Source organism: Pipistrellus kuhlii, unplaced genomic scaffold, assembly GCF_014108245.1.
Source record: "Pipistrellus kuhlii isolate mPipKuh1 unplaced genomic scaffold, mPipKuh1.p scaffold_m20_p_3, whole genome shotgun sequence".
NCBI classification, from domain to species: Eukaryota; Metazoa; Chordata; class Mammalia; order Chiroptera; family Vespertilionidae; genus Pipistrellus; species Pipistrellus kuhlii.
The window spans coordinates 111,629,440-111,656,236 of record NW_023425529.1 but is presented as its reverse complement, the minus strand read 5'-3'; the positions used below and the strand labels follow the sequence as shown (position 1 = coordinate 111,656,236).

At 40.3% G+C, this 26,797-nt stretch overlaps 1 protein-coding gene across 2 annotated transcripts in view; it reads right to left on the bottom strand.

Moving 5' to 3' along the window:
- The window catches only part of ENOX1 (ecto-NOX disulfide-thiol exchanger 1), a 552,525-nt gene that overhangs the window by 437,196 nt on the left and 88,532 nt on the right, over window positions 1-26,797 (bottom strand). Inside the window, exon 2 of one of the 2 annotated variants that reach the window (XM_045588672.1) lies at window positions 21,797-21,883. The exons of the other annotated variant lie outside the window; for it this stretch is intronic. The gene's annotated coding sequence lies outside the window, so the exon portion shown is untranslated. The remainder of the gene's footprint in view (window positions 1-21,796; window positions 21,884-26,797) is intronic. 2 annotated transcript variants of the gene reach the window in all.

Here is a 26,797-nt window from a genome sequence, read left to right as displayed (position 1 = left end):
TCAACAAGCCCATTGACTGAGCGGTGAATTAAAGCACCATTGATTCCCATTTCAGCCCGAATAACGGAGGGCACCAAAAGACCACTCCTGTCCCCTCTGCAGTACAATAAAACCTGTAGGTAATTCATAAATAGCCTCCGGGTAGATCACATTTTATAATTGTATACATTTTATTATCTCATCTCATGAAAACAGAGCTGAAAGCAGCTCTCTCCAATGCCTGGAATAAGCCAGTCAGAGAAAGACAAGTATCACATGATCTCACTCATATGTGAAATCTAGTGAACAAAATAAACTGATAAACAAAATAGATCCAGAGACATAGAAGCATGGAACACACTGTGGAATCTCGGAGGTAAGGTGGGGTGGGTGGGTGGGTGGAAAGAGATCAACCAAAGAACTTGTAAGCATAGCCCATGGACACAGACAATAGGGTGGTGAAGGCTTGGGTTAGGGGTGGGGGTTGAGGTCAGGGGTGGTGTGGGGTAGAGGAGGTTAATGGGGGAAAAGGGGTACATTGGTAATACTTTAATCAATAAAGATACATTTTTTAAATGTAAAAATTAGAAAAAAGAAAATAATAAAAATGTAAAAGAATACTACTATTAATAATAATAATTTTAAAAGGTCTGGAAAATCTAGCATGATCACACAGGAGACTTTATAAAATAGTTTGGCCCCACCCAGTTTGGCTCAGTGGATAGAGCATCGTCCTGCGGACTGAAGGGTTCCAGGTTCGATTTCGGTCAAGGACACATGCCCAGATTGTGGGCTCCATCCTGATCCCCAGTGGGGTCATGCAATTGACTCTCTCATCACTGATGTTTCTCTCTCTCTCTCTCTCTCTCTCTCTCTCTCTCTCTCTCTCTCTCTCTCTCTCTCTCTCTCTCTCTCTCTCTCCCTTCCTCTCTGAGATCAATAAAAATATATTTAAAAATAGTTTGTATTAATACCAAGTTATTCAGTTGCAACTATTACATGATGGTAGGCCCAGAGATTAATTGCTTTCACCTCTTTATGTAATTATTTTGGACTCTGGTTCTATATCACCTGGAAATCAGTGCTTCCCAACTGCTATCTCCTGGCACATTCTGTGCTTTAAACAGGCTCCAGGTTTGCTAGAAGGTATTGACACCCTCAGCCCCAAGGAACCGGGGCTGGGGCAGCTGGCACTCTGGACAGGTCCCTCTCACCTAGAAGCCTCCTATTTTTATCACCCCTACAGAAAAAATAATACAGTCTCCATAGTACAGTTTTCATTTTCCTGTGGGAGTGAAGAGAGGCAGTTACCTGCCTGCATACAGTTGGAAAGCAGATCTGATTTTTTAACCACTATTTCTAACTTTAATCCAAGGGGATCTTGTTGCTGAAAATTCCTGAGCCTTGCAGAGTTCATCAATGTAAACTGGGCTGCTTCTTCCCTGCTCTGCCAAATTAAAGTTCCACTTTCCCAGGCCAGCTCTAAGCTCACTCTTATCGAGCTGTACCCCAGACTTCAAAGTGCTGTAGATTGGTGTCTCATTTCTTTGTTCTTCTAGGTGTGTACTTTAAAAAAAAAAAAAATCCCTTAAACATAATTTTAATGGATTTTTGGGAATGGTCAAAAACTACAACCTTTAACCTGAAACCAACAGTCACACTTCTTCCTTTTAAACTGACATTGAAATGAGAATTACTCATTTTTTTCAACAGTAAAGGAGGCCCAATATTCAGGAGAAACGAGATGTGAGGAAAATAGCAATTGGAGGATTTAAGTGAAACTGAATTTAATAATTGCATGTTCTTATAATCTAGTGTATCTCATTGTCCTAACAATGCGCTGGGCATTATGGAAAGTAAAACTACGTCCTTATTTCAGAAGAGCCTCTAAGAATTCTCAAATTGATAATTAACCTAAAAAGGAGTATTCAAAGGAAAAAACCACTAGGCAAAACAGTGAAATGGTAAGAGGCATATTCATGGGAGGAAAAAAATGGCTAAATCTCAGTTTTAAAAAATAAATGGTACAGACATTTCTTCTGCAGAGTTTGCATGATGTGTATATTAGATATAAAGTGATCAATTGATTGAGGAATAAAATTTATTTTATGCAGACTAAGGTTGTTGGTATATGATTAATAAAAAAGCCCTCCTGCTTACAATACAGCTGCTTTATGTCTTTATTCTCTCTTTTTCCCCCCATAGTGTGTCATTAAGACTTTGAAATAATTTTGTTAAATACCAGTTTAGTTCATTATAAGCTTGTGAAAAGAGATATAGTAAAACTTTGCATTTTTCAGTGATGCTCAGGTTTTTATGTTATATTCCTATAGAGATTGAAAATGCTATCCTTATTGAAATAACTGCAGGTAAAATATCTTTGTTATTGTGCACCTGCAACTCTATAGTCCCTAACACCATCTGACCACTAAAATAATTCTCTTCATAATATGTTTTTTTTAATAACCCACAGTTTTAAGAAATCTATTATTGCCTTGTGCAGAACTGACTCTAAATCGAATAGATATAAATATGGAAGGAAGGATTCCAAGGAGAACATTGTGCATGTTCAAAAAATGGGATGACAATGAAGAGACAGATCTGTCTGCCCCGGCATGTCTGGGTAGGACACTGGTGGGAACTCAGTGTGTACAGGCAGGTGGGAACTCAGTGTGGATGGGCAGGTGGGAACTCAGTGTGGACGGGCTGGTGGGAACTCAGCATGGACAGGCAGGTGGGAACTCAGTGTGGACGGGCAGTGGGAGGTGTCTGAATGCAGAAGCTCTTCAAAGCCATCTAGTGGGGAATGAACTCTGAAGAACAAAGAGCCTATAACTTTGTAGACAAAGAGAAGACACTGAAGCTTTCTGAATAGTGAATAATTTCATCAAAATGATGCTTCACACATGTAATCTGCCAGTATAGGGCAGCAAGTTTACTGACCAAAAAAACAACAACAGTTCAGACCCTGAATAATGCAACGATCCAAGGTCACACAAAGCTGGCCTGGATTGCCCCGCAGTAGAAATGTTAGAGAACTCACTTCAGAGATGGATGAAATTGCATAGTCTACATTTATGAATCTGCTAGGAAGGCAAGTAAAAAGAAGAGCCTGAATTAACACCGACAAAAGGACTTACACTGAAGGTGTTTTTAAACTAAATCCATGCTATCTTTCCATTTTTTAATTTTAAAAACTATCTACTGAATATCTATTGTGTGCACGGCATATAGTCTTTTTTCATCATTCATCTCATTACCTTATAAGCTAAATATAAAAAAATCCAGTGAATTGATTTCACAGACTGATTGATGTTCTTCTGTAAGAACAACAGATTGATTTTTTTATAGACAGCAATACTAATTCTTCCATTATGTCCTTCTCTTCCTGTGCACATAGTCCAATCGACTTCAGGGCCAACTCAATACAAAGAGCAGAAGAAAAGCATTAAGAGAACAAGGTCCATTAGGCCCAATATTGCCTCAATTACTTTAATTCCATTATTCCTGTTCATATTACTTCTTTAATCAATATCTCCTTTCAGTTTACCCTTTTCAAAATCACAACTAATAGGATTATGGTCTTTTGAGCTCAGTAGCAATAGACTTTCATAAATATATTTCTGAATGTGTGGTTGTCTCTAGATCTGCAGCTGAGAAGTCTTAAATTGAATCAAGTTTTCCAGAGGCCATCTCAGGTAAAGAAGCAGAGCACTGTAATGCAATGTAGGTGGTTTTACCTGTCATTTGTCACTCACTGTCCAGATCGGTCACATGTGGCTTAATGGCTTTCTAAGTTTCTTCCCTCCATGTCTGAGCCTTGGGGCAGTTTAAATAGTTTTCAAAGTGGACCTCCTTTCTGTACACAGCCCACATTTTTGTTTAATATAATCCTTCTACCTTCACAGACAGTTATTCTGTGAAGGTAGTTTCATGTGGACATTTCCTTATCCACTGCCTCTTTCATGTGACGATCACTCCATTCCATCTCTGTAATAGCATTGCAAATAAAAGGAACTCTGTCTCCCTCCATTGTTTTAACAAACATCAATGCAGTATCTACTCTATGCAAGAAGAAGCTGCACTTTCAGCAGAAACAGGATAGATAGCAGGTAGATAGCCCTCCCTTTCAACATGTGGCAGTCCTTCCATGAGTGTTACAAAACAACTTGTGATGTAAAGAAGCAAGTGGAAATCGTGATGTGAAGAGTCCCCTTGAAGTTCCTGTGGAAGTCAGACAGGGTAAAAATACTTATGAGTAGAGAAAAGTTTCATAAAGGATACGAATTTGAGTGAAATCTTAAAGGATGGGAAGATTGTGAAAATGGAAGCTAAGGGGGAAAGGAACTGTGTGTGAGAAACAAAGCAGGACATTCTAGCTTGAGGAAAGAAAAAAACTTCTGAATTTTCAAGTGCTAAGTTAGTACGGAAGGCCTGACTTCCCTTTAGGAGCAACAAGAACTGGGAGGAACGAGGCAGAAAACAAGCAGTCTTGAACACAGTCAAGCTGCTTGCAACTTGCAAGATGAACTGATTGTGAACCTTGCAACAGCAATATGTAGACATGAGATAAAAAGGAAGACTCAACAATATGTAAGAGGGCCTCCAAGATTTGATTCATTCTCTCCCCCCACAGACACACACACAGCCTCATCCAGCCCAACATCATCCTCCCACTCATGCTCCAATATCACCAAGCATCAAGGTGTACACGAATACACCCAGATCCCTCTGGCCTCCCTGCCAAGACTCCTACCCTCTATCTCCTTTGAAATGTTCTCTGTCCACCACACTGGTTCACCTGGCAACGTCCTGTTCCTTCCAATCTCCACTCAAGTGCCATCTTCTCTATAAAGCATCTCCTCACTCCCCCAAGCCAACTCAGTTGTTCTTATGTGTAAAGTATACTTTATAGCTCCATCATCGCAACCATTTTTGCACAATCACCTCCCACCTTTAAAATATAACATCCTCGCCGAAACCGGTTTGGCTCAACGGATAGAGCATCGGCTTGGGGACTGAAGGGACCCGGGTTTGATTCCGGTCAAGGGCATGTACCTTGGTTGCAGGCATATCCCCAATAGGGGGTGTGCAAGAGGCAGCTGATCGATGACTCTCTCTCATTAATGTTTCTAACTATCTCTCTCCCTTCCTCTCTGTACAAATCAATAAAATATATATTTTTTCAAAAAAAATAAAATATAACATCCTCGATGTTATCTCCAGAGCAATTTTTAGTACATAAATAAATGAATGAACAAATGAATGAACAAAGAAAAGAATGCACAAATGAAGAAACTGTATGGTAGAAGAAGAAAAAAAGAAAAAGGAAAGAACAACCTGGTCATAAATGAAAAGGAAAAGGGAAATAAAAATATGAAAGCAATTATAGAAACTTGACACAGAATTCAGTGATAACTAACTATAGAAGTAAGAGATGGAGTAGAATGCAAGTTTCTGAGCCCTCTGCCAGAATCCCACTGTTCTTCTTCATTACTTCTACATTATCAGTTTAAAACCACTGAACATAAGCCCTGTCCAGGTAGTTAGGTTTGTTAGAACCTCATCCTGATATGCCAGGGTTTGATCTTTGGTCAGGCAAATGCAAGAGTCAATCAATGAATGCATGGAAAGGTGGAACAACAAATCAATGTTTCTATCTTTCTCTTTCCTCTCTCCCTAAAATCAATCAATAAAAACATTTTAAAGCACTGAACATAAACTGATGGATTTTAAAGAAACAAAGAAGAAAGCATCAATAGATAGAAGTAGAAGAAGAACCCAGAGAGAACAAACACCAAGATTCTTGGAGAATGCAAAACAAAAGTGGGCAACAACACATTAGTTTTAATACACTAGAGGTTTTATTTTTGGTTAGTTTTCTTTTTAATAGTAGATAAGTACTAGTTACACATAAAATAGCCTACTAATTAAGATGATATTTATTAGACTGTTATGATTGTAGTAGTGCACACTTTAGAATACTTAGCAAGCTATTTAAGGACCATTTAAGGACCAGAATGCAACTGATCACTTAACTGCATATAATTTTCAAAGGACTATTCCACCATAGCTCTGGTTTGGTCATAAATTAATTGCTTCAATTTTAATAAAGCCCTAGACATTCTCACAAACCAAACAAGGAGATTCACATGGAAAGTTACAGAAGACTTCTAAGAGAGGGAAGTAAGCTCTTGAACAAAATGGCAAAGAAAAGCAAGCGGTGGAGGCACTGGGGTGAAGTCATATATCTGTGTACGGCATTTGGTAGAATTGCACTTTGATGCATCACACACTCCATAAATGTGTGTCACTTGATTTACCAATTTTCTCAGGACTATTTTTATTTTCATATTCATTTTCTACTACCTGTCATCATCTTATAAATCAAGAGCTGTCTAGACCAATGGTATCAACTGACAATAAGACAGCCTGCAGTCCCACCCCCAGGAATAAGGGAATGAAAGCTCCTGTGGGGCTGGGACGCCTAAAAGCCAATTATCCAGCCCACCTGCTGTTCAGCCTGGGGGAGGCCAGGGCCTGAACTACACAGTCAATAATATCTCGGCTTTGGTCTGTCCTAACCCAGGGACTGTAATGAACTCACCCAATTCTTAATGATGCTAGCTTCACTTCCAGAAGGAAATCTGCCACTGGCCTTTGCCTTCTCTCAGCAGAAGGCTTCCTTTCAGGATAAAAAAAAGTAATTCTTTCTTGGAAGTCAGAGTAGACATTTTCTGAAAGCTCTCCCCTTACAGAAAAGAAGGATTTTCTAAACGAAAATCTCTAAAGAATGGGTCATTTAAGTGCTACCTTGAGATGTGTATCCTCGTATTTTTATCAACAGTCAAATCTAAACATTCAAAAGATATAACTTGTAATAATTTTGCTCTAAAGAAGCATAGAGCAGAGCGAAGATGCCACTATAGTAGATCTGTTTCAGGACAGCATTTATAGATGAGAGCCCAGGAACAAAACGTTAAATTTAATAAGTGCAAAGCGATGCAGCTGGAAGGAAAGGATGGCCTGCCTAAGTGTGATTTAAATGGCACTGAATTAGCTGGAAAGATATCTTGATGTACTGATAGAGCCTGTAAATTGGTAATTCAGCCTGAGGTGCCAACAGAAAAAGCATGTCTTGCTCCCCCCGAAGGCTATATTTTATGAAAATGCTACTCGTCATTGCTTTTTAAAAAACCTTATCACATTTTAATGTTGTTTTACTTGGACTATCCTGAAAGTAAGAGTTTACTGAGGACAAAGGTCAGGATAATACCTAGGTTCACCTCTAGTCACTGCACTTTGCTTTTTAAAATCTAATTTTACCATGGCCATTATAGCCTTTGCCATTTAACCAATGATTCATCAACAGGTACTGTGTTAGTTTCCTTAGGGTAAACCTTCCCTAGACAGTGTGATGGGTTGAATTGTGTACTCCAAAACGTTGTTGAAGTCCTACTTTTTCACAAATGTAAATGTGACTTTACTAATATTTAGAAATTGAGTCTTTGCAGATGGTCTGGTTATGATGGGATCATTAAAATGGTCCTTGATCCAATGTAACAGGGGGCCTTATAAAAAGTAGAAATTTGAACACATAGACAGACATACACTCAAGGAATTCTATGTGAAGCCACAGGGAAAAGGTGAGCATCTAAGGCCAGGAACACCTGAGGCTGCCAGCAGTGAGGAGAAGGTGTGGGACAGATTCTCTCTCACAGCTCCTCAAAAGATACCAACCCGCTAACACGTTGGTCTAGCCTCCAGAACCATGAGCTAAGTGTCTGATGTTTAAGCCACCCAATTTATGCTACTTTGCAATAATCACCAGATTAGGTCACAAAAGAAATGAGACCAATGACAAAATTGCCATGGTCAACAGAACTCCTTAGGTGGATCTAGCTACAGATGCTTTGGCTCAGTTAATGGGGCTAGGGCCAGTCGCTGGACTATAGATCACCACCTTCTACATCAGTTCAATCAAAGAAAATAATGATTCATGTTCTTTGCAAAGGCTGACCCAATGGGGACTGGTTAATCCTCTAAAGATGATTAGAAAGAAACTGAAGCAATGAAGGTCAATGGAAAATTAATCCTGGTGACTTACTTGGGCAAATCAAAGATGTGTTTATTTAAAAAGAAGATGCAAAGAATATTTAGAACAGCAACTTCAGATAAGGGGACAGAGATAAGACTTTAATTAAGAGCCTTCAGTGTTCACATATTTGCATAAATGCTGGAAAGATAAAAGCCTTCTGATAAGGTAATAAAGATGAACAACAATAATAATTCTCTGTTAACCCTGTAGAAGGTGGTAAGAGATTTTGGGTGACCATCCTGTCTCTTTACTGGCTGTTTACTGAGGCCCCATTGTAGGCACTTTGCCAATGCTCCCAGCTGCACATTAGTTCACTGAGAACACCTATGAAAGGCCCTCTGCACCCCAGGAGTGAGTAAATACATAACGAGAATGATGACAATGGTATAATTAAGCTGACTCACTTCTCACACAGTGACAAACATCCTGCCATTAGTCCTGCTCATCACTTGCCACACACACCATCTTTTCACCTGAGCATGGCGAGCTTTCTGTCTTCCATGTATTATAAATATGATACAATGCTGGCCGCAAAGGGCCAAACAAAGATAAAAGCCATCTTGTTAGAAAACACTTCAAACATCAAATTCAGAGAGTTGTTTGAACGTATGTTAAGCAGATGCAAGGCTTTGCCTGCCAAGTGCCAGCTGAGCATTGCCCTTTCCTATTTCCAGCCATCCAGCTCACTGCCCTTGGAGAAGGTCTCCGCATGGTGCTAAGCTGGTAAAGGTGAAGGTCTCACCATAAACACAGCCCTGGAGCTACTGATCTTCCAAAGAATATTTCTGCTTTAAAAGTAGTCCTTGTTGCTGAAGCAGCTATGCCAGGGCCAGAGCCAGGGCCCCCCAAATCTGAGAAAGTCTAAATAAAGAAAGTTGTATGTTAATTAAACACAGTATGATGTAAACTATCATTCAGAAGAAGTTTGAAGAGCTGGCCAGTATAGGAGTATTATTTTTAAGTGAGGGAAAGACTTCTTGCAAATTTCCAAATTGAAATAAGATTTACAGACTTCTAAGTTTTCCCTCAGGAAATCTGTTGTGTTGCAAACTATAAAAATACATCTCGATATTTTCACAGAATAAATCCCAACTTTATTTTCTAGGAAGTTTTTTGAAGCTTTGTTACTCAAGCCAGGCGCATGGATCGGCACCATGAGCATCACCAGAGAGCTGAAGTGCTGAGGCTGAGAACCCACTGGAGACCAATTGACAATGAATCTGCACTTGAACAAGATCTCGAGGTGATTCCTATGCACATTATAATCCTCCCCCAAGGATGCGTTTTTCATTGATTTTTAGAAAAAGGAAGGGAAAGAGAGACTCATATACACACACACACAACACACACATCCATCGATTGCCTCCCTCACGCTCTTCAACTCAGGATTGAACCCACAACCTAGATGCTTGCAGTGACCAGGAATCAAACCTGCAACCTTTCAGTGTACGGGATGACGCTCCAACCAACTGAGCCACTGGGACAGGGCTGAGAGGTGCCTTATGCATCTGGCCAGAATCACACGTAATAGATTGCGTGAAGCTTTAAGACTGTCCTCTGGTGTCCAGGAGTTTATGAAGTCACAATCCCTTTATTATAGTTGCATGAATCTGGGGACATACTAAACTCCCCAAAAGCCACTTAATGCTGGCTAAATCAACTCTTCCTTTCCAGAACATGTAGGCTGTTTATAAACTGACATCTAAAAGCATAGCTGATTCTAGAAGAATTTTGTTTTACTCTCAAAGACCAACATCACAGGCTATTCATTCATTCCATAGCAGTTAGTGAACAACTACCTAGGGATTCCATAAAAACCAACATCGTGCAGCAGCACTCCAAGTCTGGTGGACAGACATTACAACATGGCATGGTAGCTCTAACAGGGAATGGTCAGCACAGGAAGCCTGGTGCAGAGGAGGACACTGGTGCACTGTGGGAAAGCACCTGACCCAGACCTGGAATTCCGGGGAAGGCTTCCTGAGCTGAACTTGATTAAAAGAAGGGGAGAGGTTTTTCAAGCAGGAGCCCACCTATAGACACAGTGAGTGTGCTGCTGGGCTAGGGCCCCAGTGGTTGGCAAACTGCGCTCTCGAGCCACATGTGGCTCTTTGGCCCCTTGAGTTTTTAGCAAAGGCCAGCTTAGGAGTAACCTAATTAAGCTAATAACAATGTACCTACCTATATAGTTTAAGTTTAAAAAAATTGGTTCTCAAAAGAAATTTCAATCATTGTACTGTTGATATTTGGCTCTGTTGACTAATGAGTTTGCCGACCACTGGGTTAGACCAAACACCCAGACCAGCAATGAAAGAGTCAACTACCTTATTTAGAAAAAATATTGGGTCATGGTTTTTCATTTTTTTTTTTCAACTGCTTTGAATATTTGCATGCACAAGCTGAAAATGCAGCAGCCCTTAGGAACATTTTTTTTCCCTTTCAACTTGCCTACCTGTAGACGAGGGGGAATATCAAACATCAAATGCAAGAAGCACTGACTCAGAAGTCTGCTAAACACTGCAAGGGGTCAGGCATAACAAACTGTGCCTCCACATTTGCTATTTGATCACATAGAGTGTCAATGAAACTTCAACCAGCAAAACAGGGACCATAAAGAGAATCACATTAAACTTAATAAAAAGTTAGGAAAATGTCTTCAGTAAGAGACACTGGCTATTTGGCAGGTGTACCGCTGGGAGCAATTGAAGGCATTCACGGGGTCCACTCCCCTCTCTATGCCTGTCTCTTCTCCCTGCATTTAGATAGTCCTTATCCTGTCTCCTTCCTCCTCACTTTTGTGATTTTTCTGACTCATTTTCCTTCTCCGTTACTACCTCCAAGTGCCCTCCCATTTCTAATTCAACTCTCTTCTCTCCCCTTCCAATCTGCCTGCTAATTTACACCCTCCTTTTGTGAGAAGCAGGAAATAGGAAGAGAAGCAAGGACAATCCAACATTTTTCTATTCCCCCTTCCCCCCCCCCCCCCCCCCCCCCCCCCGATCCCATTTCACTTTTATCCCCACATGTCTATTCCCCACCTTGCTCTCTTTCCTTCCCTAGACTCGAGTCTGTTATCAGCTCTCCCAAATACATAGCTCAGCAATGACAGGAAAATTGTGGATTCTTCTACTGTTCCATTGTCATACTCAGAGTTCTCAGATTCTCCTAACCTGCTGCCAACTCAAGAACTGAGAGGGAAAATAATCCTTTTTAAAAATGTAGTAAGCTAGATGCATGTATTTCTTCATTCCCATTTCTTAGGATGCTTTAAAAAGCAGGACAATTCTTGAATGTTCAGCCACTGTGCTCAAAGGGTACAAAGATGTAAAATATATTAGGCAACAGATTTTATTTTATCCCCAGTTTCCCCGAAGTACATTCCCTCTAACACACCATGAATCCTACCCTTTTGTTAGTCTCATCCCTCCTTGTGCAGAGTCCCCAAACTCTCCTGGAATGACTGAAATGTGCCTCGTTACCAGCCACCAGCCCGAGGCAAATGATTGACACAGATCGGAGTTAGCAGGGTGCTGATTGACAAAGACACAGGTGGCACACAAAAAGGCCCACTTAATGCCCCATGAAGAAGCCTTACACGTAACTGCTTAATAAACATATGAAAATGATTGCAACAGAGAAAAATGTCTGGTACCACTTCCCACAGGAAATGCTCCCATGGAGAACTCTACGTTATGCAGGATAGTAAGAAACTAAGAAAATTCCCTGGCAAATGGAATGGGGAAACTGAGACAGATAGCTAATTCAAACTGGCCCCATCCAGCTCCTGGACTCACTTACCTCCTTCTCCGGTGCACCACCACTCCCTTAAGCATTAAGCCCTCAGGACAATGAGGTTCTGATTGGCATCAAATGATCGTAGGAACAAAGCCTCAGGACTGTTGATCACAGAGATAGAATTTTGGTTAAGCTAACTTCTGGGCCTCAGTTGTGTTTCAGCTCCAGGCCAGAAAAGCAGCAAACCCAGACAAAGTGATGCCATGACTGACATCAGGACCAGCTGCAGTGACTAAGGACCCCCTGCCCTAGTGATCAATCAGTATAGACCATGACTCTGAAAAGGACACACCAGGAACTTTGATGAATATTCTATTGACATCCTCCCCTGAAGAACTCCCCTAAGATTTTGGCCTTTAGAAAATAGATAAGAACTTTTAAGGCAAAGGGCCCAGCACACTCCCTCTCTCTTTCTAGAGCATGCCTGCATCTTCCCCACTTCTTTCTTTAGATATGATCCTTCACTTTTTTTTTCTCCTAAGCTCCCCGGGGCCTTCTTTTGCCTCTGTAATTTGTTTCCTGAATCCACACAGCCTAGCTGGCTCACTTCTTCTGCCTCCATGGCTTTCCTTCTAAAAGGTTAAATAAACTTTTCGCATTAGAGTTTTTGACTCTGAATTCTTTCTTTGCCGAACTCATAATCCAAGGTCTAACTCAGCTGCTACCATGAGGAGTAGGCTGTGATATGGCAATATCACACATATGTTTAGCACTGAAGAAAAACATTCTGTTTTCTTTAAGTATTTCACTCTTAATTTTCAATAACTATGTACTATCATCAAAACTTTAGGGACAAATTTGATTGACTACCCTTGTACCCAAGTACTTAGATATAGTATATGCTCCACAAATATTTGGTGAAATGAATATGTTAATCAAACAATTAACAGACAAATCAATATAAGCCTAAGGCACAACACAATTAAGTAGTTGCAGAAAATGCTTCACACACTAATATACTTTGAAGATTTCCTCAGGATGTTTATTAATGTCATCTATTAATGTCATAGTGTCAACATAGGCTCTTGGATATAACTGGCCTCCAAGAACTAGGAAGGGAGGGGGGCTGCTTTGGGCAGGGACACTGAGCAGTCAGAGGAACAACTAACATTCTAATAGAAAATGAGAAAATAAAAAGCAACAAAAAGCAGACAAAAATTCTCAAAAAAAAAAAAAAATACAGTAGCCTGGGATAAATTAATCCTTCCTTTTGTCCCCAAGATAGTTTGTACATACTCTATTATTACTGGTGGTTTCATCATACCATTACACTTCTGCAGTGGTTCCTGAGGTATATAGAGTTAAGGATTTGATCACAGTATACCAAGATTTTCTAAGCAAGTGAAGAAGGCTCCAGAATGGGTTTATTCAAGGAAAAGGATTGTAATTCTATCTTTGATAAGTGCAAGAGTAGACATTAACAAGTTGAGCTATGGCTGAATAGAACCCTAAGCAGCCTAACCTCTCTGGATTCACCTCATAATTCAGAAACTAGGTTTGCAGGTCCCTAAAATGGAGAATGCAAATCATTCCATAGCAATAAATCAAGAGTTTAGAGGTAGGACTAGCCCAGCTGCAATAATAATTTGTTATAGCTTGCTAGGAAGCTATTTTTTAAAAATACATATATTTTATTTATTTACTTTTAAATATATTTTTATTGATTTCACAGAGAAAGGGAGAGAGAGAGAGGGAAACATCTATGATGAGAGAGAATCATTGATTGGCTGCTTCCTACACACCCCCTACTGGGGATCAAGCCCAAAAACTGGGCATGTGCATTGATCAGGAATGGAACTGTGACCTCCTGGTTCATAGGTTGATGCTCAACCACTCAGCCATGCTGGCCGGGCTGAAGCTCTTACTTTTAAAAATGTATTTCATTTTGCATGATTAACAGAGTTCCAGAAATTGGAATTCCTTATCTTCATGTTTAAAACCTATGAGAGGTTTTTTGACATTAACGTTAGCATTGGACTGAGATGGGCATGCCTCCTTTTCTGGAGAGAAAAGAACTCTTCAGAAACCTATCCTATCTTATCAGATAGAGAGAACTTCCTGTGTTAACTTTCAACTCCATTGCCCACTCAAACTTAAACCAGTTTTAGCAAATGCCCTGCCTCATATCTGAAAAGGGCTCGACCCCTTGAAGAAGAAACTTTGATAGCTCCAAGACATATGTATTGTAATCTAGAAAGTACCTTAGTAACTCACAATAGAAAAAGAAAATAATAACTACTGTAAAATAACCCCCAGAAACTACTCATATCACTTCACTGCATATCATGAGATCTAGATTGTTACCATTCAGCAAATAGTGTTTTCTAATCAGAAATTGGAGAACAGATAGTGTGGTTTAACCTCCCCTAACCTTAAATTTCATTTTGAGCTTTCAAGCAATGTAGTTTCCTAGCTATATGAGGACCACACTATGATTTCAGACTTGTCTACTATATTTCACTATAAGTATTTCCAGGAAGAAACAAATTATTGCTTTTGCCTTCTGCATTCACTACCTAAATTCTAGAGCTATGTTTTGTACTAGGGCTTTAAAGATGGCATAGGAAAGTGTAGGAAAGGTGTCACCTCCCAAAGCTGTCCTGCGTGCCTTCTCCCCCACATAATGGTTTTTCCAGATGAAGTCCCTGTTCAGACTCACCAGAACATCAGCATCTTTGTACTTCTTTTATTTTTTTAATATATTTATTGATTTTTTTTTACAGAGAGAAAGGAAGAAGGGTTAGAGAGCTAGAAACATGATGAGAGAGAAACATTGACCAGCTGCCTCCTGCACACCTCCTACTGGGGATGTGCCCGCAACCAATGTACATGCCCTTGACCTTTCAGTTCGCAGACCGACGCTCTATCCACTGAGCCAAACCAGTTTTGGCAGTCTTTGTACTTCTTGTATTCTCATCTCAATAAGCTGCTGCTTATGGGAGAGTAAGAAATAAAGCCATTTCCTTCCACAATATTTGTGTGTATATATGTGTTCATATCCTGTATCATTTCCAAGTTAGAACTCCAGCTCAAGTCATCAAATAATGAACTCAAAACAAGACCTACAGAATGAAAATAAATGAAGGAAGGGGTACTCCTAGCAAAAACTTCCTCTACATCGCTGAAAAATACAAACCAGATAATCTACTTCTCAGACTCTGGATCCAGGTGAGCTCTTTCTGGCCTGGCTGTTATCGCTTAGTTGGTTGGGCATTGTTTCGTGGACCTAAAAGTTGACAGTTTGATATTCATTCTCTCTCTCTCTCTCTCCTCTCTTCCTCTCTCTCTCTCTCTCTCCCTCTCTCTCTCTCTCTCTCTCTCTCTCTCTCTCTCTCTCTCTCTCTCTCTCTCCCCTCTCTCCCCCCTCTTCCTTTCTCTACAAAAAAAAAAAAAAAACAATGAAAAAATAAAAACACTAAAAAACAGACTTTCCTGACAGAGAACTAGGTGACTGTCTCCACATGAGATCACTGTTTTCATAGTTTACTAGGATAAAGCAATTACAGCTTCAACCATTCATGAATAAAGCCTCTTTAACATTTTAATGGGAACATTAAACTTAGCTTCACTTGGTTTGGCCTCCCTAGAAAGTCTTATCCTTAGAGGAAGATTCTTTAAAAAGCAATAATGAAATTGCAGGCCTGTCTGTGCCCCACGGGGCATGACTGGGCTGCAAACACTGACTGCTCTGTCTCTCTCCTGAACTAGCCTATATATTTTGGTAAGACTACACTTTGGTAAGTGAGAGGAGGCATCTGAAGAAATACCTTCCTCTCTGTAGTATTTGTGCTCACTCATTTTATATCTGACTTGTCTCTTAATTCGCTTTTTAGGTTATACACAGCTTTGAGTACAATGTGTGACTCAATAAACATTAAATCATACTTTTCTGTTGTTTTCCCTTAATCATCTTCTACTGCCTCTGCTCCCCCATACAATGTGAGTGATTCCCACCAGGGCTCCCCACTGCTCTTTGTCTGGAGACCCATTACACTCGGCAGACAATCAGGAGAGCTTCAGAAGCCGAAGGTGAACAAGAAATAATTCTGTCTCAGTGACTTAACATGAAGGTCTGCCTCTTTGTCTGAACAAAATCTGAATCAGTGTGAATAAAAAGTTTGTCACTTAAAAACCAAGTAATAAAGAAGAGTAAAACTAAAAGGGATGGATATTCAGGTCATTCATGTACTCAACTCTTCACACATTTACTGAGCCCCTACTATGGACAAGAACTGCTCTAGGTAATGGGGGGTCCAGCCAGGAATAAGGCAGACAAGACTCACACACAGCTCAAGACATAGTGGCAGAAGCTGCAGTAAACAAAAAAAGGTCAGGCCCTGACCGGTTTCTCAGTGGTTAGAGCATCGGCCTGTGCACTGAAGGACCATGGGTTCCATTCCCAGAAACGGGTATGTATTTGGGTTGCAGGTTCGATCTCTGGCACCCTAGGGCATGAGTTGGGACGCAACCAATAGATGTGTCTCTCTCATATCATTGTTTTTATTTTTCTCTCTCTCCCTCTCCTTCCCTCCTGTCCGCTATCAGTAAAAATCAATGGGGAAAAAATATGCTTGGGAGAGAACTGGCACACACAAAAAAAGTCAGAGTTCTAAGTGCTATGAGGAACATACAACAGGGCGGTGTGATGGCAGAAGCTACTTAAATAGGTGCATAGGAAAAGCCAAGCAGAGCAAGAGGCTGCTTAACTCCATGAAGAGACATGGCAGAACCTTAAATGCATACCACTAAGCGAAAGAAGCCAGTCCGAAAAGGCTACATACTCTATGGTTCCAAGTAAATGAAATTCTGGAAAAATAAAACTATGGAGACAGGAAAAGGATCAGTGGTTGCCAGGGGTTGGAGAGAGGTAGATGAATAGGAGAAGAGCAGAGGATTTTTAGGGCAGTGAAATTACTCTGTCTGAAATAATAATGGTGGACACACGTCATTATACATTTATCCAAACTCTTAGAATGCACAACCCACGAGTGAAACCTAAGGTAAACTACAGACTCTGGGTGACAATGATGAGACAATGTAGGTTCATCAGTTGTAACTAATGTTCCACTCTGGTGTGGACGCCCATAGTGGGAGAGGCTGTGCATGTTCAGGTCCATGGGGGCAAGAGATACTTGACAATCTGTATTTACTGCTCGGTTTTGCAGTGACTCCAAAACTACTCTTAAAAATAAAGTGTTTTGTTTTGTTTTTAATCCTTAAGGGTAGAAAGAGTGCAGTGTGTTGAAGAACTGAAAAGAGTCCAGCTTTGCTAGAGGGTAAAGAACCCTGCAAGGAGGGAATGATGTCAGGGTAAGCCATGGAGGTCAAGGCAAGGTTAGAAGTTTAACTTTCATTCTAAAAGCACCACAAGGCACTAAGTTTACGCAGGGCTCATCATAATGTGTTTTCCATTTCTGAAAGCCACTCTGGCCGCACTGTGGAAAATGTGTGGAAAACAAAGAGGCAGTGAACAGAGGCTGAGGATGGTAGACATGGCAGATCTGAAATGTATTTTGAAAGAAGAGCTAACTCAACATGGGGGTTAGGAGAGTCAGAGAAATAAAAGATTGATGAATGGAAGGAGACACCATTTGCTGAGACAGAAAGATCCTTCTAGGAGACTACATAGGAAGACCAAGCCAGGTGCTATGACCTATGGAAGTGGTGGGAATGTTCAGGTCCAACAGGGGAACTCATATTCAACTTGCTTGATCTTTCCGTTAATGTAAATAGCAAATGTATGTGTGTGTGTGTGTGTGTGTGACATACACAAATACACCCCCATATATCCCTATGTATGCATATCTGGGTATATAGAAATATATAGAATGTTTAATAGATGATCTTTGCAATTAAAAGCATGTCAGTATCATTTCAACAATCTTTCAAAGACCAAAGAGAAAGAGTTGTTACTGTCTGGTTCCCATAAACTTGCAAAGAAGTTGAGGACAAATAAGGTGAAGAATCTTGCTGAGGGCACATGGCGTGTTGTCAGCAGAGCTGAAACCAGGACCCAGGTTTCCTTGCAGGAGAGCACACACACACACCACACTCCTTTGCATGCCATCCAGTGCACGCAGCGAGTCCTCGAGCACTGTTCACGTGAGTACGTGCGTGCTGGACACAGCAGAGGTGGAGGTGCCACTGCCACCTCCCCTTTACTCGTTCTGTGGAGATGCTATGTAAATAATCTATAAAATGTGGCTGACAAAACTGAAAAATAAGTAATACAAAGGCAGACCTTACCGAGAACAAATCAAATAGTAAAGTGCAATGTGACACAGATTTTTAAAAAGACATTTTAATTATGAACTGCAAGGCCTCTCATGCATAAGCCCCTCAGAAAGCCTCCCCAGGGCCACCCAGCTGGGGCTTCCTCATAAATAGGGAAAACACAGGTGCCCCATGGCTCACAGGCTTACAATTCCTCTTAATATACCTCCCCTAGAACTCCTCCCCTGTCTTTTAGGATTCTTGAAGAATTCCAAAAGCATTACACAAATTTTGGTGGGAGGGAGGGAACCAAAAAAAACAAAACACTAGCACCTACGAGGTGACAGGTCTGGTCTTTGCAACACTACTTAGTAAAACTGGATGAAATTACCACCCAAATAATTCAGATCCTATTTAAAGCAAGCAAACACTGGGGGTGGGCAGGAGGCCTGCACATGCTGTTCAGTCTGCATACTACCTGCACAAGTTTCAAAAATAGGCCCCATTCTCATCTGCCAGGCTCTCTGTCAGAAGCGGCCGAACTCCCAGCTCTCCACATTTTGAAGTATGAAAGGGAAGCAGTGAGGGGGTGTCTGCCTCTGTGTTTGCCTCTGTGAGTCATACATTCTCTGTTCTTATTGAATGTGGGTTGTTTGTTTTCTTGTTGATTTGCAGACTTCCTCTCTGAGGCTTTTCTCCAACAATGTTTTTCCAAAGGCCCCTGCGTTGCTAGCACAGACCCACTAATGAACACCCTCGTCACAGTCAGTGCCCCCACAGTAGCTGGACTGGCAACAACCAAAGAAGGGGGTTCAGGAAAAAGAAGTTTGAAGTGTTTGGTCAACTGAACTTGTCCTCCAACCTGGAGATTCAAAAAATCACTGTTCAGGGCTAAAACCATGACGGTCATGTAAGTTAAGATGGGAACCTCTCTCCTTCACCACTTATTTTTCTTACCAAATGCTTTCACAAAGGTACCTGAGGCTAACATGCTCCCAGCACACACAAAGGACAGCTGACACTGCCCCATGTTAGATAAATACGCAGGGGGAGCACTCTGAAACTGACCGTGTCTCCCTCCCCACAGTCCCATTCACATCAAGATCATCCACCTGGGCCTATCTCTCACCCATTCTGCCTATAGAACTCTTTCTACTGCATCGATCCACTGTTTACCGACTAACATTTTCTCAAATCATTGAATTTTTCCTTCTTTTTGATAGTACGGCGATTGAGATTTTCAAAGAGAATCCTGGAAAGGCAGATGGCAAGAGTGAAGGCAAACAGGGCAATTCATAGGGGACTCGCTTCAGAGTCTGTTCCTAGGAAGATGCTAAGCCAGTAATTAAGATAGACCAATGATGGGAGGCCTGGAGAGCAGACAAGCACAGGAGTAGGAGTGACTGAAAGGAAACAGTGGATTAGAAACCAGGCAGGCATTCAAGGTGCTGGGCCTTTGACACCACTATGAGCATCTCAGAGGCAGCTCCAGAGGCCCGAAACTCAGGCAGTGGATGCCAGTGGCATCTGTCACTGGAGATGGTAAGAAAGTGAGTAGGCAAAAATAAGGCAATACTGCTGACACTCTACTCCCTTTATAGTCAAAACATCCTCTCTCTGCATTTCTATTTTTCTACATTCTTCTTCCCTTCACAGCTTGAGCCCAATGTCAAACACCCTATTATCCTCATATGACACCTGAAACCATGGCCTGCTGATGATCATAGTGATGATCCTATAAAGATGTGTACACAAGCACATACCATAACTTACTTTGCAAAGCATTTTTCACATCTGCACTGTTAAGTAAATAAATGCAGGCTCAAAGAGAAATTTTGCACAAAATAACCTCCATTTAAAACTAGATCTTCTAAGTTGAGATCCTGTGCTTTCTAGAATACAATGTTAGTATTATTTCTTGTTTTCTAACTGTATATGCCTAAAAGTTCATTAGTTTCAGTGATTCAGAATTGGTGAAGAAATAAATCATCATTATTTGATAATCCACTTATTTGGAAATCTGGGAGGTACTATGAAAACAGGTTGTACATCAAATACAGGATACTGAATGGGAAGTTATCACCTGAAGGTGGAGAATAAGAAAATTTGCCTTTGTTTAATCATTAAGGCCAACATTACCAATTTAGCATGTATATGCAAATTTTTAAATGGATTTACTAACTACAATGACTTAATTCTGTTTCATAGATTAGCAATGTGTTTTTTTAATAACTACAATTTTGATTCATTCACACTGGATGCTTCTTGTTGTGTTGGCTATTATCACTTTTTAGATTTTATTTATATCAATGGGTTTTAATTTTTTTTAAATTTCCCTTGAATAAGAGTTCTGATCTCAAAGTAATAGTATTAAGTCGGTAGGCTAAAATTAAAAACACACACACTCATATGGTTTTGTCAATTGCCTTCATTATTTACTATATTATCTTATAGTTCAATTTTTCTATCAATTTATATCTGCCTTTCCTTAAAGAGTCTAGCTGATTTTAAAATAGTTGTTGAGTGGGTGAATGGACAGATAGAAATAAATGCACATGTTCATTGTCAGTTGAATAAAATGCCACTTCCTTTAGACCCTGTGGACCAAGCTTTGGCTTTAGAATCACTTAGATACAGATTCAAATCCTACTCTTTGGCAATTACATTTCTTGGGCAAATTGCTTCACCTCTTGATTCTAAGTTGCCTCGTTTGCAAAATGGAAATAACACAGAACGCCATGCAGAATTGGTATTAGGACCAAATGAAGTTGCAAACTTGGCACATTTCTTAGGTTTTAGAAGTTGCTACATTTAGTGGAACCTTGTACACCAACCTTTATAATTATGCTTCACTATACAATACCCTATTGTAAAGTTAGTGCTAAATATCAGCCCTGATCGATGACTCTCTCATCGATGTGGACTGAAGGGTCCCGGGTTCGATTCCAGTCAAGGGCATGTACCTTGGCTGCGGGCATATCCCCAGTAGGGGGTGTGCAGGAGGCAGCTGATCGATGACTCTCTCATCGATGTTTCTAACTCTCTATCTCTCTCCCTTCCTCTCTGTATAAAATCAATAAAATATATTTTAAATATCAGCCCTAACTGGTTTGACTCAGTGGATAAATCATCAGCCTGCGGAACAAATAGCCCCAGGTTCAATTCTAGTCAAGGGCACATAACCTTAGTTGCAGGCTCCTCTCTGTCCCGAGCCCTAGACAGGGCTCATGCAGGAGTCAACCAATTGATGTGTTTCTCTCACATCGATATTTCTCTCTATCTTTCCCTCTTTCTTCCATACTCCCTAAAAATCAATGGAAAAATATCCTCCAGTGAGGATTAACAAAATCAACAAACAAAAAAATCTACTTTATTTATAGTGATTAGCCATTTTCCTTCTACTAACATCAACTTCATCTATTCACAGTCTTGAGATAAGTTATCATGCATACCAGGTGTTCAACCAATTTGATGACTTTTGAGTAGACGTCTCAGAGAAATGAAGTTCACCTTTTTATGAACAAAAATTCTATCTGAAAGTTTTCTAAAATGTACAATATTATACACTTAACCACTTTGCTAAAAGAGCAGCTTGAGAGAACTTTAACCTTTTCTTGACTCAGGATTACTAACATGAACTTACTAAGACTTAGCACTGAAATGAAAAGTTATAATTCTTTGGAGGCTTTTCAAGTCAGTAGATTTGCTTACACCAAATGTTTCCAGATTTATATGCTGTAATCATTCATTTCCTTTCTTCCTGTGGTCAGCAGTTCCATCTCCTGAAGGCATGAGACACTGGGGAAGTAAAGAGACAAAGTCCTGTCATCTTCAAAGAGTTGACTATGACTTGTTCTCAGATATTTCTCATCTGTGGCTCCCTGACACATGTTTGGTAAGAGCTTCAAGGAGGGCCCATATTTTTGTGAGTCCAAGGACTGATCCATCCCTAATGTCTTACTCATAATAGGTACTCCACAAATATTTAGAACGTGAGTTGATAGAATAAACAGCCTGCAACCTTTGTAATTATTGTGTTCTATTTGGAGACTTTGTTCCAACCCATGACTAATGACTGTTCCAATTCATGACTAACAAGGCCTCTTTCTCATTTGGAGCTGAACTTTTTCATCTGAAAAACAAGACAATTGGACTAAATTATCCCTAAGATCCTTTCCAATATGAATTTCCCATGATTCTATACTTCTGGGCACATATATGCCAGATGATAGAGCTGCTAGAAACCCGACCACCAGATAAATGAAGTATGAGAAAACATAATAAATAATATATCCTTCACCCTCTAATACAACACCCAAGCAAAAAGGTATTATCCTGTACAAACCTGATAAATATTCCTCTGTCTAACCCCTAATATCATACGTAAGAGTAGAAATATTGACCTTGGAGTATAAACATAAGGATCTTTTTTTTCTGTGTCAAATGTTTATAATAATTAAAAACAAAAACAAAAACAAAAAAAACCTAGTATATCTTAAAAGAAGTCAACTGAGTTCAGGCAGTTTTCTTAAAAAAATGTGTTTTGTTTTTTTTTTCCTAAGAACTAAGTCTAGTGCTTTCATTTACCCTTTGTTCCAAGCTTTTCCTGAAAATACCACTTGGTTCATATATTAACTTATCAGCTACATTTGTTTAAATAATACTACAGCATCACCCTTTGCACAGATATCTAAAGTATCCATACTACAATCTAACTTGTTCTATTAAAACTGAAACTTCTAGATCAAAGAGTCCACTAGTCTCACACCAAATGGGGGGAAATGCTTTCAAGTAATAAGACAAATATCTGTCAGCAAGCTCACTTGGAAGGCCCGAGGAAAGGAAGCCTGGGCAGCTTTCTTCTTCAGCAGCTTGGTATTCCTTTAATTCAACTCTACACATGCACAAAGTATGCTCTCCTCAAATGGTGTATCAAATGCTCCAGGGGACACACACACAAAAATTGAAAAAGAGATAGGATCTCTGCCTTGGAGGAGATGCAGCAAGGCTGGATAGGTAAGAGCAGTGACCCTGGAAAAGGTCGGCCTAGGAGAGAATCCCAACTTTGCCATAAATAGCTGTAAAACTTGGGCAAGTTACTCAGCCTCCTGATCCAATGCCTTTATCTCACATAACAGCGATGATAACAGGGCCTATCTCACAGTGCCATTATGAAGATTAAATAAGTTATTACTCCTGAAGTATTAAGAATATTTTTTTCACACAGTCAGCATTCAAGGTCAGTAACATCATCATGAATATCATCATCTTCATTATGAATTTACAATCCATGAGTCTCAACACTTTTTTTCTTGGGGCTAATCCTCACCTGAAGTTATTTTTTTCCATTTATTTTTTTAGACAGAGTAGAAGGGAGGGAGGAAGAGAAAGAGAAACATCAGAAGTGAGAGAGACACTTTGATGGGTTGCCTCCTGCTCATGCCTGGACCTGGGCCTGAATCAAACCTGCAACCCAGGTACATGCCCTTGACCAGGAATCAAACCCAGGACCTTTCAGGCTGACACTTTAACCACTGAGCACCCCAGCCAGGGCTCACTTATTCATTTATTATAATAAAACTGGGGCTATAGCAGATTCTAGGAAATGAAAAGGGGAAGTGAGGAGACTAGAAAATGATTTTTCTTGTATCTTCTGCCAAATTCTTACTAGAACCAGTCCTCGATGGCATAAAGATAATGATGAATGAGGGTGTGGAGAAACATGTAAATACATAAAAAAGCATGAGAAAGAGGAGAAGAAAGAAGAGAGGGAACAGACAGGAGGAGCATTTATGAGTTATCAAAGGCAGGAATTAAACTGAAGATGGAAGGAAAGAGAACATTTGTGGCAGCCTTGCCCTGACTTTTTTCTTCTCTACCATCCTCACACTCTGAGCTACCACAGTTAGGTTTTTCTTATGAAGTATGCTTTTCTTCCCACTTCTGTATTACCAGTACAGAATACTAGGTGCAAAAAGGACCTAATCCAATGCCCTTATTTTATACATGAGAAAGCCTAGGGCCCGTGAGACAGTCACTTGCCCCGGGTTGTACAGCTCTGTAATGGCACAAGCGAAATTAAACCCTGTGCCCCAGGTCTGTGCTGTCTCCCTTAAGACAACAAAATAGAATCTTGCTGGCTCTATCCCATTTGGCAGATATATAAATTTTTATCTTGGAAAGAAAATCTTGAGAAATATTTTTAAACGAATTAACAAGAAACTTATTGTTTTTAATTCAATAAACATGTTTTATTATTAATGTCATTGTCCGTTAAGCCTAAAATTGGATTTTCCTCTGCTTGAGCAGGTCCTGCCTAACCAATAACAGGACAATCAGATTTCAATTAAAGAGATGCTCTCACCTGGGCCATAAACATAAACACACACACACACACCACACAATTGGATATGCACATGTGCACACACAATCAAGAGGCACTTCATGTTTTAGACTATTCTTGGTGTTATCTTCTGGCCTGTGTTTAAAAGAAGGATAGCTCAAATATTGCAAGACTAATGACCCAGTGCACGGATTCACGCACATTGAAAGAAAATGAATTAGAAGGTGGCCATCAAGGCAGGACTGGGTGAGATGGGCAGGACATGCCCTGGAGCCAACCTCCTGCAGTGGCCCCTGGCATCTGTGGAATAAGCCGGGTCCCTCAGCCTGGCCTGTGGAGATCTGGCCAGAACTGGCTCTCCAGCATCCCCCAAGGGGTCTCGGAGTGCTAAAGGGCCCTCTGCAAAGTTGTTATGCACAGGGTACAGGGTGTGGAACGCAAAGGCAAGTGTGCAGTAAACCAGATTCGGGGCTGACAGTGCTCCAGCAAGAACATAACCCAAGGCTGAAGGTGGAATCATGGCCCTGCAAGGAATCGGGCTCCCTCCTCTCTGGTTTCAGGTGTATCACCCAAGAACCTCCGCTGCCAAGTCACTGCAGCTCAGCAGCTCCTGCGTTGAGCGTCTGCCCCCTGGTGGTCAGTACGTGTCCAGTCAGATGGTCAGACACTTAGCACATAAGCCTTTCATATATATAGATAAGGCTCTCCTAATGTAGCAACTTCAAATAATTAATCTTCCAAAACAGAAACAGGTTTCTTACTATTGCTCCATATACTATTTCTAATTCAACAACAAAAGGCAGCCTAAGCACTGTATTACTCAATAAGCTTTCATATCTGGTTCCTGGGTGTGCTTGTATGCTTTTGCCCAAACCACAGCAATAGTCTCCTAAATGTTTCCTGATTCCCAGCTTTCGATCCCATGATGGAAGACTGAGGTTCTGTAACCAGATCCTTTTAATACCCTTTAATAATATATTTAAAAATGGACCTTTTAAGTATGTTTTTCTGTTGTTATATCTCAGATCCGTAAGCAGACTTACCTGGCTAAAACAAGCATTTTGAAACAAGAAAAAGCCCCTGGCTTATTGACGCTCTCCTTTTTCCTTTCCCTAGTATCAGGGCAGCATCTTCGTTCTGAGCTGCTTCACCAAGTGAAGTTTCAAAGGTATGATGTCACTGTGATTAAGGGAAAGATTTTGGCAGTCTTCTCAGTTGTTTAGACTACAGAAACATCTAAATCTGGGCCATTAAAAAAAACTCAGCTCTGCTGTATAAATAGGTGTTTACTATTAGTAGACTAGATAAGCTTAAAATTGATTTATTAGAACTGTGTTTAGAAAGTATTATTTACATGGATCTATACTCTACTATGACTCTGTGTTTTATTTTTCTTCTTTTCTCTACTTTTCTTTTGCATTAAATATAGGCTGGCCATCATGGCTGGTGGCAGCTGTGGTTGCCATTCTTACTCACATGAAATTCAATAATAGGAAAAGCAGAACCCAGCATTATAAGAACAATTGAAAAATCAAACACTCAAGCTCATAATGACTTGAGCCAAGATTTGAAAGTTTCTAAAGACGGGAAACAAAACACGTTGCTGCATCCTCCTACCCTGCATGCCAACTAGCAGTGGTGGCTTATCTCTCTGGATGCTTCTAAAAAAAAAAAAAAAAGAAAGAAAGAAAGGGGAAAAAAAAAAAGCCACAAATGTAACAGGAGCTGAGATCCTGGGGGAGCCAATTAAATTTAAGACACTTGCAAAATTCTGTTAAAAAAAAAAAAACCACACACACACACAAAAAAAACACACACAAATGAAATTAGAAAAAAAAACTTGGCACTTGCAATGACTTTTTCATGTTCTGTGGAGGGTTTATGGAATAGCACTTACATAATGACAACTTGTCACACTTATAAACCTTGGGTTTTTGATATAACAGAATAGACTCATTAGCTAGTAAAACACACAGCTACAGAGAAAGAATGTGGCACAGCATGTCTAATAGGTACCTCACCCGTCATCTTTGGAATTATCAGCCAAAACATTACAAATTAGGCCAAGGTCATGACAGATAACTGCCATGACAGAGAAACTCTCCTCTGGATGGCTGAATGTGTTCACCTTTGAGGTTCCTGCAATTGACTAGCAAAGTGAAGATGGGGACAGTCCTGCAAGGTGCAAAAAAACACTCCGATCCAGACGCCCACCAGGTACAAGCTTCTTCTCAATGGCCTTTGAATAATCTATGGCAGGAAAGGTTGGGGTTGGGGGAGATGGGTAGCTTAGAAAAGGCTGCCAGAGTCTCCTCAGTTGTAAAAAGCATCTGGAGAGAATGAGCCACCACTACTAGGGCAGAAGGATG